Raw genomic sequence first — 12,199 nt, 5'->3', positions numbered from 1 at the left:
CTATTGCAAGGCTACCTGTTCTCATAGGCCAGAATGGGCTGTTGGACTTGTTACATCATATGATCCTAACAGACCCAGAGAACACGGTAGAGATTCGAGTTTAGTATGCCTGAACTCAGAATAATAAAAGACATCTTTTAGTAAGGTTTGTTTTAATATTCTGTGTTTGCAAATACCACTTTTAGAAAGTTGGTATTTGCTTGCCTAACCATTTCAGCCCGCCTCTGCTGTAATGTGTATCTGCTGTCTGGTTTCTGTGAGTGACAGGGCTGGGGAATTTCAGGAGACAGGCTGGAGCAGCCAGGTGGTGAATAGGAAGATTACATCCAGATGGGTGGGAGGAGTGCACCTGGACTCTGAATAGGGCTGTACTCTGCCACCACAATGCTGGCTCCACCTCCTGTGGAGAGTCTGATGTCTCTGCCCTGTAAGCATGGGCGGAAAATCCGTTTCACTCGCGGATTTTGCGGATTTTCGGGAAATTCGCAATCCGCGAGATTCGCGAATCTCCCGCAAAATCCGCAAATCCGCGAGCAGCGGATTTTGCTCGCACTGCTCGCACTGTTCGCGTGAGTTCGCGGCTTCCCAGTACAACTTCGCGCCCCGCGAATAAGTGCTAAATTGCAGAAATACGATCTTAGCAAAACTGAAACTACTTACCAGGTTCAAAAGTTCAGGCTCATCATTAGTAGCCATTTCCTGTAGTGCTTCCTGAGGGGCCCCTCCAGAGTTCAGTTGCCAGTTGCAACTATTATGTGACTTGTGGCAATAGTTACACATATGCCACAAAGGTCCTGAATTACAGCTAAGGGAGACAAGCAGGAGCCAGGCTGGAAGTTAAAATCCATTAATCAGCCCCTAATTCATTATTGTCAGTTGGGGCAGGGCAGGTGTTGTAACTAATTTTCCAACAATGAAAGCACTTAGCAAGTGCAAAAGATCACTAATCAGGGCGCACTAAGGAAGCAGGTGCCAGCTAAAAAAATATTCTGTGACACATTAATCAGCCCCAAATTAATTCAGGTCACTTGAGGCAGGGAAGGTGTGCTTTGCTTTGCCGAAAATAATGTACACTGGACAACCAGAGGGTGTGGTGATGAAACAGAGGGTGGCATGGGTGGGCCAGAGGGTGGCATGAGTAGTCAGAGAGTGGCAGTGGTGACAGAGAGTGGCAGTGATGAAGAAGAGTGTCCCAAACAGGCTGGACACGTAGAAACAACAAGTTCGCAAAACTTGCGACCCGACAGGTAAGTTCGCAAATTGCGAAATTGTAAAAACCCTCGCGAACTGGCAAAAACACGGGCGAACACAAAAAAAAAAAAATCCGCAAATTCGCGGGAATTCGCGGATTTTGCGGATTGCGAGTTCGCAAATCCGCAAAATTCGCGAACGCGAGATTCGCAAAATTCGCCCATGCTTACTGCCCTGCACTCTGAAAGAAGAAGTCAGAATCATGTCAACAAAGTGCTCAAGAACTGGACTGAACTGGGCAAAGGCCCCCTGGCCTGGAAAAACAAAAGAATTGTGGTATAAATATTAGGACCCTGCTCCCAAGAAATCAGAACCTGCTGAAACAAGAAGAACCTCTGCCCGACGAGAAGGAACAGGGAAAGCTGCAAGGAGGAGTACTGTTCCTGACCTGTGGGATTGGCCTGCAATGGTTGCCTTGCTGCGAGAGGAGTGGAAAAGACTAGAAAATACTTTGTTCAACTTGTGCTTTTAAGATCTCCAAGGGCTTGTGGGTGAGCTTGCCCCTTGAACGGAGTCACAGGACTATTGGACTCTCCCCACCTTCACCAGAGCAGCTGGAAATTGCCAAATTCCCCGTGCCACTGGAGCCGCAACATAAGTGCGCCTCGAAACTCTGACCGCTGTGAAGCCCCGTGCTGCCCCGAACCGTGAGACTCCGCTCCCTCTACAAGCCGTGCTCGCACCGTAAGGACAAGGGCCGCACCGCACACTGCTTCACCCTCCCCCCTTGAGAGCCGCACTGCTTGTCGTATCCCTGCCGCTGGCCTTTGTGTCCGGAGTACACTGCAAGGCTTAGTACGGCGTTTACGCTCGCAGCGTACCAGCCACCTTGAAATGCGATGTCTGGGACTAAAAGGCACCCTTGCTCTGGAAGGTGCGACTCGCACGCCGCACTGTACTTGAACGCCTGAAAACCAGCATCGTCCGCCTCGCTCCTCGGAGCCCCCACTCTATGCCTCACACAAGTCGCCTACAGCAAGCCGGGGTCCGCACCGCAAAGAGGCCGACAACACTCCTGGTTCACCTTCAATCCTACAGCGCATCGTCCGCGTCGGACGTCTCGATCCAAGGTAACTGTACGACTCGCACTGTGACTGTGTGCGCACCGGACTGGAGAGTCTGCGGCGCTTATTTGACTTTAAAAGTACGATCATCCCTGAGAGAGCCGCACAGACAGCGCGAAGCGCATGGAACTTAAAACTACGCATTCTTAACCGAGAACTGAATTGCTAATAGTATTGTGGCCTATTTCTTACGTTATTTGGTCTTTTGCTAAGCCTTACATAAAATATACCTATTTTTGAAATAAACCTAGTGTGGTGTCCATTTGTGGTGTTGTCACTGAGTTACTGTATGTGTTCACAAATGCTTAACCTGTAACGCTTCTGAGATAAGACTGGTCTGCTTGCGCCACCCTACCTAGAGGGTGAGCAGGGGTTATTTTAGAGAGTGACCCCCTTATCCTGACTAGAGGAGAGGGTCCCTGCTTGTCACAAGTCCTTACGTGTGCCAACCAGAGACCCCTAAATCTAAAATTGCTGTTCAGCGGTGAGGATTCTGAATTTGCATTTGTGATTCATGTACAGTGATTGGTGAACACCACGTAGTAAGTTCAGACCATAACGCAGCCACATACTTTTTGATTTTTTGTTTTGCTGAGAGATCTCCATTTTTAAAGAAAAGTCATGCCTGGCCCAAACTCTGTAGAAAGGGCAGCGTCCATAGTCTCTGGTGGAATTGAAATTGACTGGGAAGAAGAGAGACTTGAGAGCTACACCGTGGAACAGCTGAGAGGCTATTGCATAAAGTTTGGAGTTTCACAGTCTGGATTTAGAAACAAGTCTCAATAGCAAAAGGCGCTGAGGGCCTATATTGAGTCAAGGGTACCTGAGAATGGAGTGGAAATTGAACCAGCAGAAAGCATCACTGGGTTTGGCAGAGTCCTGTCGCCAGAAGAGTTGGCGGACAGAAAGGAAACCTGAGCACATGAAATGGAGTTAGCAAAACTTAAATTGAATGGGCAACTGGAGCTAGAAAACAAATAGATGGCTCTGGAAGAGAGAACATTTCAAATGGAGCATGAAATTAAGTTGAGGGAGATGGATCTGAAAGCTAAAAGTTTGGAGCATACTCCCTCTGGTGGCAGCACATCGCCAGTGCAGGTAGAATCAAGGGTGAACATACCAAAAGAAGTGGTGAAAGAATTGTAAAAGAATGATGACATAGGGCAATGGTTCAAGGCCTATGAGGTAGCCATGTCTTCCCACCGGGTCCCTGAGAGAGATTGGGGAGCGGGGTTGTGGGGGCGGTTCCTTAGTGAGGGGCAGGACACACTGCTAGATTTGCCCTCTGAGGTTCATAATTCTTACCCACACATGAAGGAGGCTTTGATGACCAGGTATGGGTTAACTGCTGAATTGTACAGACAGAGGTTCAGGGGTTGTACAAAGATTACTAATGTTGAGTATGTAACTTTTTTCTGCAGAGCACTGGATGGTTGGGTGAACGGTAGCAAAGTTAATGATTGGGGATAAGGGTAAACAGAGGGAGTTTCAAAGAAAGCCTCAAAGTAGTCCCCAAGGGAACCTAGGTAAAGGTTCTCAGCCTCCCTCACCCCAGAAACCGACCGGGGCTCCGACAGGTACAGCTGTTCAAAGAGGGCCCCCAAGGTGTTACAAGTGTGGTGACCTGGGTGATTTTGCCAATGATCTCAAGTGTCGCCTGTTTGGTAAACCAGCACCCACTGGTGCTCCGCCCTGGCAGATGGCTGGTGTAGCCTTTGGGGAGAAGGTAGATGCCCAAGGTGGGTGGGGTACAGTAGAAATGTCCCTTGTCTCTTTAGGAGACTGTAAAGTGGCCCCTGAGAACCAACTGCACAAAAACACTAAGAAACATGGGCAGTGGGTTACCATCAATGGCAAAAAGGTGGGGGCTCTTAGAGATACAGGAGCCAGTGTGACAGCTGTCAAGCATCACCTGGTGTCTCAAGAGCAGGTTGTCTCACATGCATTCTGCCGAGTTGTGAACACCGACAACACTGAGAGTCAGTGTCCAATGGCTCAGGTTCCCTTTGAGTGGGGGGTCTCTGTTACTCTTCAAGTAGCTGTGAGAACTGCCATGCCTGGCGACTGTTTGTTGGGGAACGATTTGGAGAGCTCACCTTGGGAGAAGGTGTAGAAGAGTACTCGCCTACGGATGGTGGGTCTGCCTGACTGGGCATGCATGACCACCCGGTCAATGGCAGCCAGTAGGGGTGCTCAAGAGGTCCTGGAGCCTGAGGGAGAGGTCCAGGAACCGGCCTTAGAGAGAAGACGCCGGAGGCACGGGAAGCCGGCCCCTGTAGTTCCCACGGTCCAGGAGGAAGCAGACCTTGGGTGGGATGCCCTGGAACCTACAGGGGAACAGATAGCTGAACTGGGGGACCTGCCTGAGCTGACCCATTGGCAGCAGGAAGGAGGCCCCTCCAGGGAAGAATTTTGCAGGGCGCAGAATGAATGTCCTCTCATAGGCCTGCGGAAGCAGGCTGTAGACCAGGCCAACGGTGATCAGTCTGGAACACATTTCATTTATTGGGAGAATGACCTCCTGTATTCAGAGCCTAAGGTTGCTTAGCCTGGGTCAGCTCGTGCGCTGGTGGTACCCCAGAGCTTCAGAGCCTTCCTACTGGGGCTGGCTCACAATGTGCCATTGGCAGGACATTTAGGCCAGGCCAAGACCTTTGAAAGGCTTGTCACCCACTTTTATTGGCCCCAAATGCACAAGAGCTCAGATGTTCATTGCAGGACCTGTCAGACTTGCCAGGCAAGTGGAAAGAGTGGGAGGAAGCAGAAGGCTCCTCTCCAGCCATTCCCTGCGGTCAGTACCCCATTCCAGAGAGTGGGGATTGACATTGTGGGGCCACTGGACCCCAGGACAGCCATGGGCAACAGGTTTATCCTGGTCCTGGTGGACCATGCCACCCAGTACTAAGAAGCCATCCCTCTGAGGACAGTGATGGCCCCCGTGGTGGGATGTGCACTGATGGGAATTTTCCCCCGAGTGGGATTCCCTCTAGAGGTGGTGTCTGACCGAGGTACCAATTTCATATCCAGGTATATGAAATCCCTTTGGAAAGAATGTGGTGTGTGATAAACTACAAAAAAAAACAGAGGGTCTGAAGAGAAAGAAGAGAACGCCATATATGAACTAACAGAAAACTAAATCACCATGCCTAGTGTATAATCTAAGGTCACCCCTACACCAAAACCCACAAAGTGGTCAGGCAAGGATGCCCCTCAGTCACCACACGGAACCGCCCTTCATCATTTGGGTTTCCTTTAAGACCACCATTGAAGGTGCCACTTGTCTTTCACGGGGAGTGACCAGATCATAGGATGGCTCTCACCCAATCAGACAGATCTACCGTGGTCTTACTTCTCACTTAAGAGGATGTTAAAGTATTAAGGGGGGGACTGATGTTGCAGTGCACAAAATAAAGTGTGAAAAATAAGAAAAAGTGTGTATTAAAATTGGATGAGGGGGTACTGGAAATGAATTTTATTCTGGTGCTACCCACTCTACCAATATTTAAAAGTAGTCAGTGACAATCACAATATTTTCGGATTGTCTAGATGTGTTGTGAGGTCAACATGTTTCAGCAATTAGCGACACATTATGTCATTGCTTTCATCAGGACCAATTATACTGATAGCTACTGCAAACTAAGTGATAATGAAACAAAAACTGTGCTCAAAACCATATCTAGTAAAACTGATACAGAGATCACCTGAATCCACTAAGTGTCCGCATCGTTTTCTCCACCTTTCCAAGTCATGAGAAGTTTCCGACTTGGAAGATGCACAGACTTCACCCTACCTAGGCACGGCTCAGGGAGAAAGGGGGAAGCACCGCTCTTTCCGTCGGTACTTCTGTAATCGGCGTCCGAGGGGAGAATGTGGTGTGACCTACAAGTTTACCACACCTTACCACCCTCAAGGAAACGGGTTGGTTGAATGATCCAACCGTACCCTCAAAGGCATGATAATGGGTGTGGAAGAACCCATGAGACATAAGTGGGACGTCCTCTTACCGTGCCTTCTCTTTGCTTACCATGAGGTGCCACAGAAGTCTCTAGGGTTCAGCCCCTTTGAGCTCCTGTATGGCCACCCAGTGAGAGGACCTCTAAGTCTGGTCAAGGAAGGCTGGGAGCAATCTCCAAGGAAACGTCCCCAGAATGTATATAACTACATGCTGGCCTTCAGGAACTAGACTAGGCGTTTCAGGCAACTTGCTGAGGCAAATCTGGAAGCCAGCCAGGAGGAAATGAAGCGGTGGTACGACCAGAATGCCACTCTGGTAGAGCTTCAGCCTGGACAGAAGGTGTGGGTCTTGGCCCCCGTAGAGCCTTGTGCACTCCAGGATAAGTAGACTGGACCTTTTGAGGTTGTGGAGCGCAAGAGTCCGGTTACCTATTTGGTGGACTTGCGGTCTTCCAGGAACCCCTTGCGGGTCCTACATGTCAACCGCCTTAAGCCCCACTTGGAGAGGTCCGAAGTGGCCATGCGCTTGGCAGCAGATGCTGGAATGGAAGAGGAGAATGAGCCTCTTCCTGACCTCCTGGCCTCCAGAGAGCAAGATGGGTCAGTGGGTGGTGTGAACCTCACTCCCACCCTGACCCCTGAGCAACAGGATGACTGCCGCCAGCTGCTGGGGCAGTTCTCTGATCTGTTCTCCCTGGTTCCTAGTATCACAGATTGGTGCGTCCACATCAGGAGACAGCTTACCTATGAAGCACAAGGCTTACTGGGTAACTGACAGGGTCAGGGCTTGCATCAAAGAGGAGGTCTCAATGATGCTTGCACTTGGGGTGATTGAGTCCTCCAGCAGTCCTTGGGCCAGCCCAGTGGTCTTGGTTGCGAAGGCTGCAGCGCCGGGTGCCACAACCGAACTCCGGTTCTGTGTGGACTACAGAGGACTCAATTCAGTCACGAAGACTGACGCGCACCCCATCCCCAGAGCTGATGAGCTCATTGATCGGTTAGGGGCTGCACGGTACCTCAGCACGTTTGACTTAACGTCTGGGTACTGGCAGATCGCCTTGACTAATGGGGCTAAAGAGAGGTCTAAATAACAATTAGTGCGGTTGGTGCACAGGCTTTAGTTTATGTAGCTTTTTTTTTAAAAACAGTTTACTTGTGGTTTTATGTGGTTGGGTGCTCTCAAGGTGGCGTGTCCGTCCTAAACATGTCGAAATCAATATGGCTAGTTTGTGTTTCCAAGCGTTGGAAGCATCCCTTGTTTAGGCACACCTTTGGTTCTTTGAATAAAGACTCCTCAGTTTATTTCAAGTTGATTTCCAAATATTTATTCCATTCCATCCTGGCTTGGGAACTGCCCAAAACCCAGACAGAGGTGAGTGCCTTTTTAGGACTCACAGGGTACTACAGGAGGTTGGTCAAGGGGTATGGCAACATTGTTGCACCCTTGACAGAGCTGACTTCCAAGAAGCAGCCAAAGAAAGTGATTTGGACTGACACCTGTCAGAAAGCGTTTGAGTCCCTGAAAGCTGCCATGTGCACGGCGCCCGTGCTCCTGGCACCCAACTTCTGCAAAGAGTTCCTTGTGCAAACAGGCGCTTCAGAGCATGGTGTAGGGGCGGTTCTCTCACAGATGACTGAGGAGGGCTGGGACCAACCTGTGGCTTTCATCAGTAGGAGGTTGCTTTCCCGGGAACAGAGGTGGAGTGTAATTGAGCGTGAGGCATTTGCTGTGGTCTGGGCACTGAAGAAGCTAAGACCCTACCTGTTTGGGACACACTTCCGGGTTCAGATAGACCACAGGTACCTCAGATGGTTGATGCAAATGAGGGGTGAGAATCCAAAGCTGTTGAGGAGGTCCATTTCCCTTCAGGGTATGGATTTCACGGTGGGATATCGCCCTGGTTCAGACCACGCCAACGCTGATGGTCTGTCCAGATTTTTCCCCCTTAGTGATGAGAACTCCCTGGGTAGGGTAGGGTAGGGTAGGGTAGTTCTTCCCACATTTCAGCTGGAGGGGACGTGTTAGACCTGGCACCATTGGCGGTGGTCTCCCTTCAATTTGTGTTGCTGTTGCCTCATGTGTTTTTGCTGGTTTTAGCTGCTCAGAGCACTGTGCCACTGCCAACCAGTGCCACAGTGCAAGTGCTCCCTGTGTAAAATGTATATGTTAATTGGATTCCATGATTGGCTTATTTAGTTTACTGTCAGGCCCCAGTAAAGTGCACCAGGAGTGCCCAGGGCTTGTAAATCCAAATGCTGCTAGTGGGCTTGCAGCACTGGTTGTGCCACCCACAGAAGCAGCACTGTAAAATGTGTCTAAGGTCTGCCATTGCGGAGCCTGCGTGCAGTCTGGTACTGCCATGCTGACTGGGCAAGTGCACCCACTTGCCAGTCCCTAACGTTCCCTTTACTTCATGTGAGTCACCCCTTGTGGAGTAGGGGTGCGGGCGGACCGGAATAACAGGCGGGGAGGCCGGATATAGTGTGCTATGATCAGTGAATTTATTGAATGTCCAGGACAAAAGTCTTTCCGGGTCGGAGTATGACGAGTGAATCCCAGGTGGATGTGCAAGGCTGGGTAACAGGGATGATGGTCTGCTGTGGCTGGGTCTTCGGGAGGGGCTGTTCTGCTTGGCCGATGTTGTCTGTTCCACAGGTGGGCACTGGTACTCCTCGGAGGAATGGATGGGAGGGAAGAGTACAGGGCAGTTAGTCCCGGCCAAAGGACCTCCGATTACTTCCACCTACACCGGGGAGTGAGGGAATCGAAAACCGACGACAGGAAGGGACGGTAGGGTAGGTTGGGAAAGGCAGGCAAGCGGAAATGGGAAGAGGGTGCTGCGTGTGTCTGCGCAATGGTGCTCGGGTCTTCTCTACAGTGCAGGTGATTGAATATACAGTGGTTATGTGCTCGTGAGGGTATTTTTACAACATTTACAGTTAACTACAGGGAAACACCGAGAAAGGATAAAGAGTACTCACGTGCCCCGCAGCAACTCTCATCTGAGTTGCGGCCGATCTTCAGCCACCTCCTGAGGACGCCACCAGTCTTCTGTCCAGACGTCCTCCTCTTCGTCCTCGTCTCGGTTCTTCTGCTCCACTCTGCTCGCCTTCAAGGGTTCTTCGCTTGCCGCTGCCTCCTGCCACGAGTTCGCTGCTTGGAACGCCTTTCCTTCCTCGCTGGCGGCTTTTCTATGTTCGGGGTTGGATTCCGGAAGAGCACTTCCGGGGTCGGCTGAGGTCCTTTCCGGTTCCTCAAGGGTCGCCTCCCTTCCGGGGTCACAGGAGTTCACTTCCGGTCTTCCACTTTCGGTTGATGCTGTCGGGTCCTGTGAGGGAAGAGAGAGAGGAGGAGCCCTGGGTGTTAGGGACGCTGCATGACCAGTCCCGAAGGTCAGGGCCCCAATGCTCAGACGCCGCCCCGGGGAGGTAAGGGCCGCTTCGGCTTCACATCCCCTTTCCCTAGCAGTGTTTCTTGTAGGGGTTGATGGAGGCGGATAACGGGAAAGGTAATCTGCGTTACCTGGTTCCAGCCCCTTCCGGTGTAATGTTTTGAACCGAAATGGCTGCAGAGAGAGGAACCACCTGAGTACTCGGTCGTTGTGGCCCCTGTTGCGAGCCATCCATTCTAGCGGGGCGTGGTCAGTGTATAAGAGAAACTCACGTCCCTCCAGGTAATACCGAAGGCTTTCCACTGCCCACTTAATAGCTAGTGCCTCTTTTTCGACCACTGCATAGTTCATCTCTCGTGGGAAGAGTTTCCTACTGAGGTAGAGGATCGGCTTTTCTACTCCTTGCGGATCCTTTTGGGACAAGACAGTCCCCTAACCCTGATCAGAAGCGTCAGTCTGTAAGATGAAGGGCTGGGTATAATCGGGACTGATTAGTACTGGTTCGGAAATCAAAGAATGCTTGAGCATGTTGAAGGCATGTAACAGGAGGGGAGTGGGATGCTGTAACTCCTGTTGTGTTTTCTTGGCTTTTTTTAACAAGTCGGTCAAAGGGGCCGCGGTTTGGGAACAGTTGGGGATGAATCTCCTGTAATACCCCAGTAAACCAAGAAAGGCACAGAGTTCCTTTCAGGTTTGAGGGAAGGGTATGATTTGGATGGCCTTGATTTTATTGTCCTGCGGACGGATGACCCCTTCTCCCAACAGGTATCCCAGATATTTCACGCTCTGTGCCGCAAGCGTTGTCTATGAGGGGTTGATAGTAAAGCCATGATCCCCAAGGGAGGTTATAACAGACTGGAGATGATGAAGGTGTTGTTCCCAATTGTCACTATATATGACGATATCGTCAAGGTATGCCCCGGCGTATCGCGAATGTGGACGTAGCACCATGTTCATAGCCCTCTGGAACGTAGCCGGTGCTCCGTGAAGCCCGAAGGGCATTACCCTGAACTGGAACAAGCCCTCTGGGGTAGAGAACGCTGTCTTTGGTTTGTCTTCTTCCTTGAGGGGGATCTGCCAATATTCCTTGCAGAGGTCAATATATTTAGCCTTTCCTATGCGCTCCACCATCTCATCTATGCGGGGTAGAGGGTAGGAGTCAAAGGCCAAGATCTTATTCACCTCTCTGAAATCAATACAGAATCTAGTAGAGCCATCGGGCTTGGGAACTAGGACGATGGGCGAGTTCCAGCAACTGCTGGAGAGTTCTATGATGCCCATTCTCAACATCTGGTTTATTTCTTCTTTAATGATGGCTCTGCGGGTTTCAGGGATTCGGTAGGGCCTTTGCCTCACCATTTTTCCCGGTTCTGTGTGGATGGCATGTTCCACTAAGGTGGTATGTCCAGGTGGGGACGAAAACACAGTTTGCACAAGGGACAAGGACCGTCTAAGGTCCTATTTGTTTCTTTCAGGCAGGTCTGGGTCAAGGCACCCTTCAAAAGGAAGGAGTGGCATATTGGACAGGACAACACGAGGCCCCTTACACTTTTTCAGGAGGTTCAAATGGTATATTTGTGAGATCCCTCTGTGGGAGTCAGTTTCGATCTCGTAAGTGACAGGAGTTACTTGTCTTAGGACGGGGAACGGGCCCTGCCACTGCCCTAGTAACTTATGGTCAGAAGATGGCAGGAGTAACAACACAAGGTTCCCAGGAATAAAAGAACGGGCCTTAGTTCCTTTATCTTACTGTTGCTTTTGTGTGATTTGAGCGGCCACCAGATTCTGCCTTACGATCTCCCTTATCTGTTCTAAGTGGGTCTTGAGGTTGTCCACATATTCAGGCAGAGGTCGGGTTCGGTCCGGTTCGGTTTCCGAGGCCTCCCGAGCCATGTCCAACATAGTCCGGGGAGCTCGCACGTACAACAACTCATACGGTGAGTATCCGGTGCTACTTTGGACCTTACACCTGATGGCGAAAAGAGCAAGGGGAAGCATTTCCTCCCACCTTTTGCTCTCCAGGCCTAACAATTTTTTAAGGGTGGTCTTTAAGGTGGCGTTATAGCGTTCCACCAACCCGTCAGTTTGGGGGTGGTAGGCTGAGGTTCTTATTTGTTTGATCCCGAGATGGGAACATACTTGGCGCATGAGGGAGGAGACAAAAGGTGTCCCTTGATCAGTCAAGATTTCACGGGTGTTAGAAACGGGACCCTGGCTGGCCAAGACTCGCGTCGAGGTCAGTCAGGGATCACCATCTCTAAAGTCAAGGCAAGGGAGTCACACACCAAGGTAACCCCCACTCGCCCTCTAGGTAACGTGGCGCGAGCAGTCTAGGCTAAACTTGGAGGCGGTATGAGTTAAGTACTTGCGCACGCACCCCAGCAACAACACCCAAGGCCCACCACAAAGAAAGACTCCACACAAGGATATATAAAAAATAGCCTTTGTATTATAATAAACAAAACACATTAGATAACACATGCAAACTGTACAATGTGCCAGGGGCACGGGCAGAATTTACAAGGGGAATTATGTACA

The 12,199-nt window shown here is 50.5% G+C and overlaps 1 pseudogene; it reads left to right on the top strand.

The window, feature by feature from the left end:
- Window positions 1-11,552: 11,552 nt before the first annotated feature.
- Window positions 11,553-12,199, top strand: part of LOC147668185 (uncharacterized) — a 44,451-nt pseudogene continuing 43,804 nt past the window's right edge.

The sequence above is a fragment of the Lissotriton vulgaris genome, unplaced genomic scaffold (genome assembly GCF_964263255.1).
Source record: "Lissotriton vulgaris unplaced genomic scaffold, aLisVul1.2 SCAFFOLD_688, whole genome shotgun sequence".
NCBI lineage: Eukaryota > Metazoa > Chordata > Amphibia > Caudata > Salamandridae > Lissotriton > Lissotriton vulgaris.
Note: the sequence above shows the minus strand (reverse complement) of the source record. Positions and strands in the feature narration are given on the sequence as shown.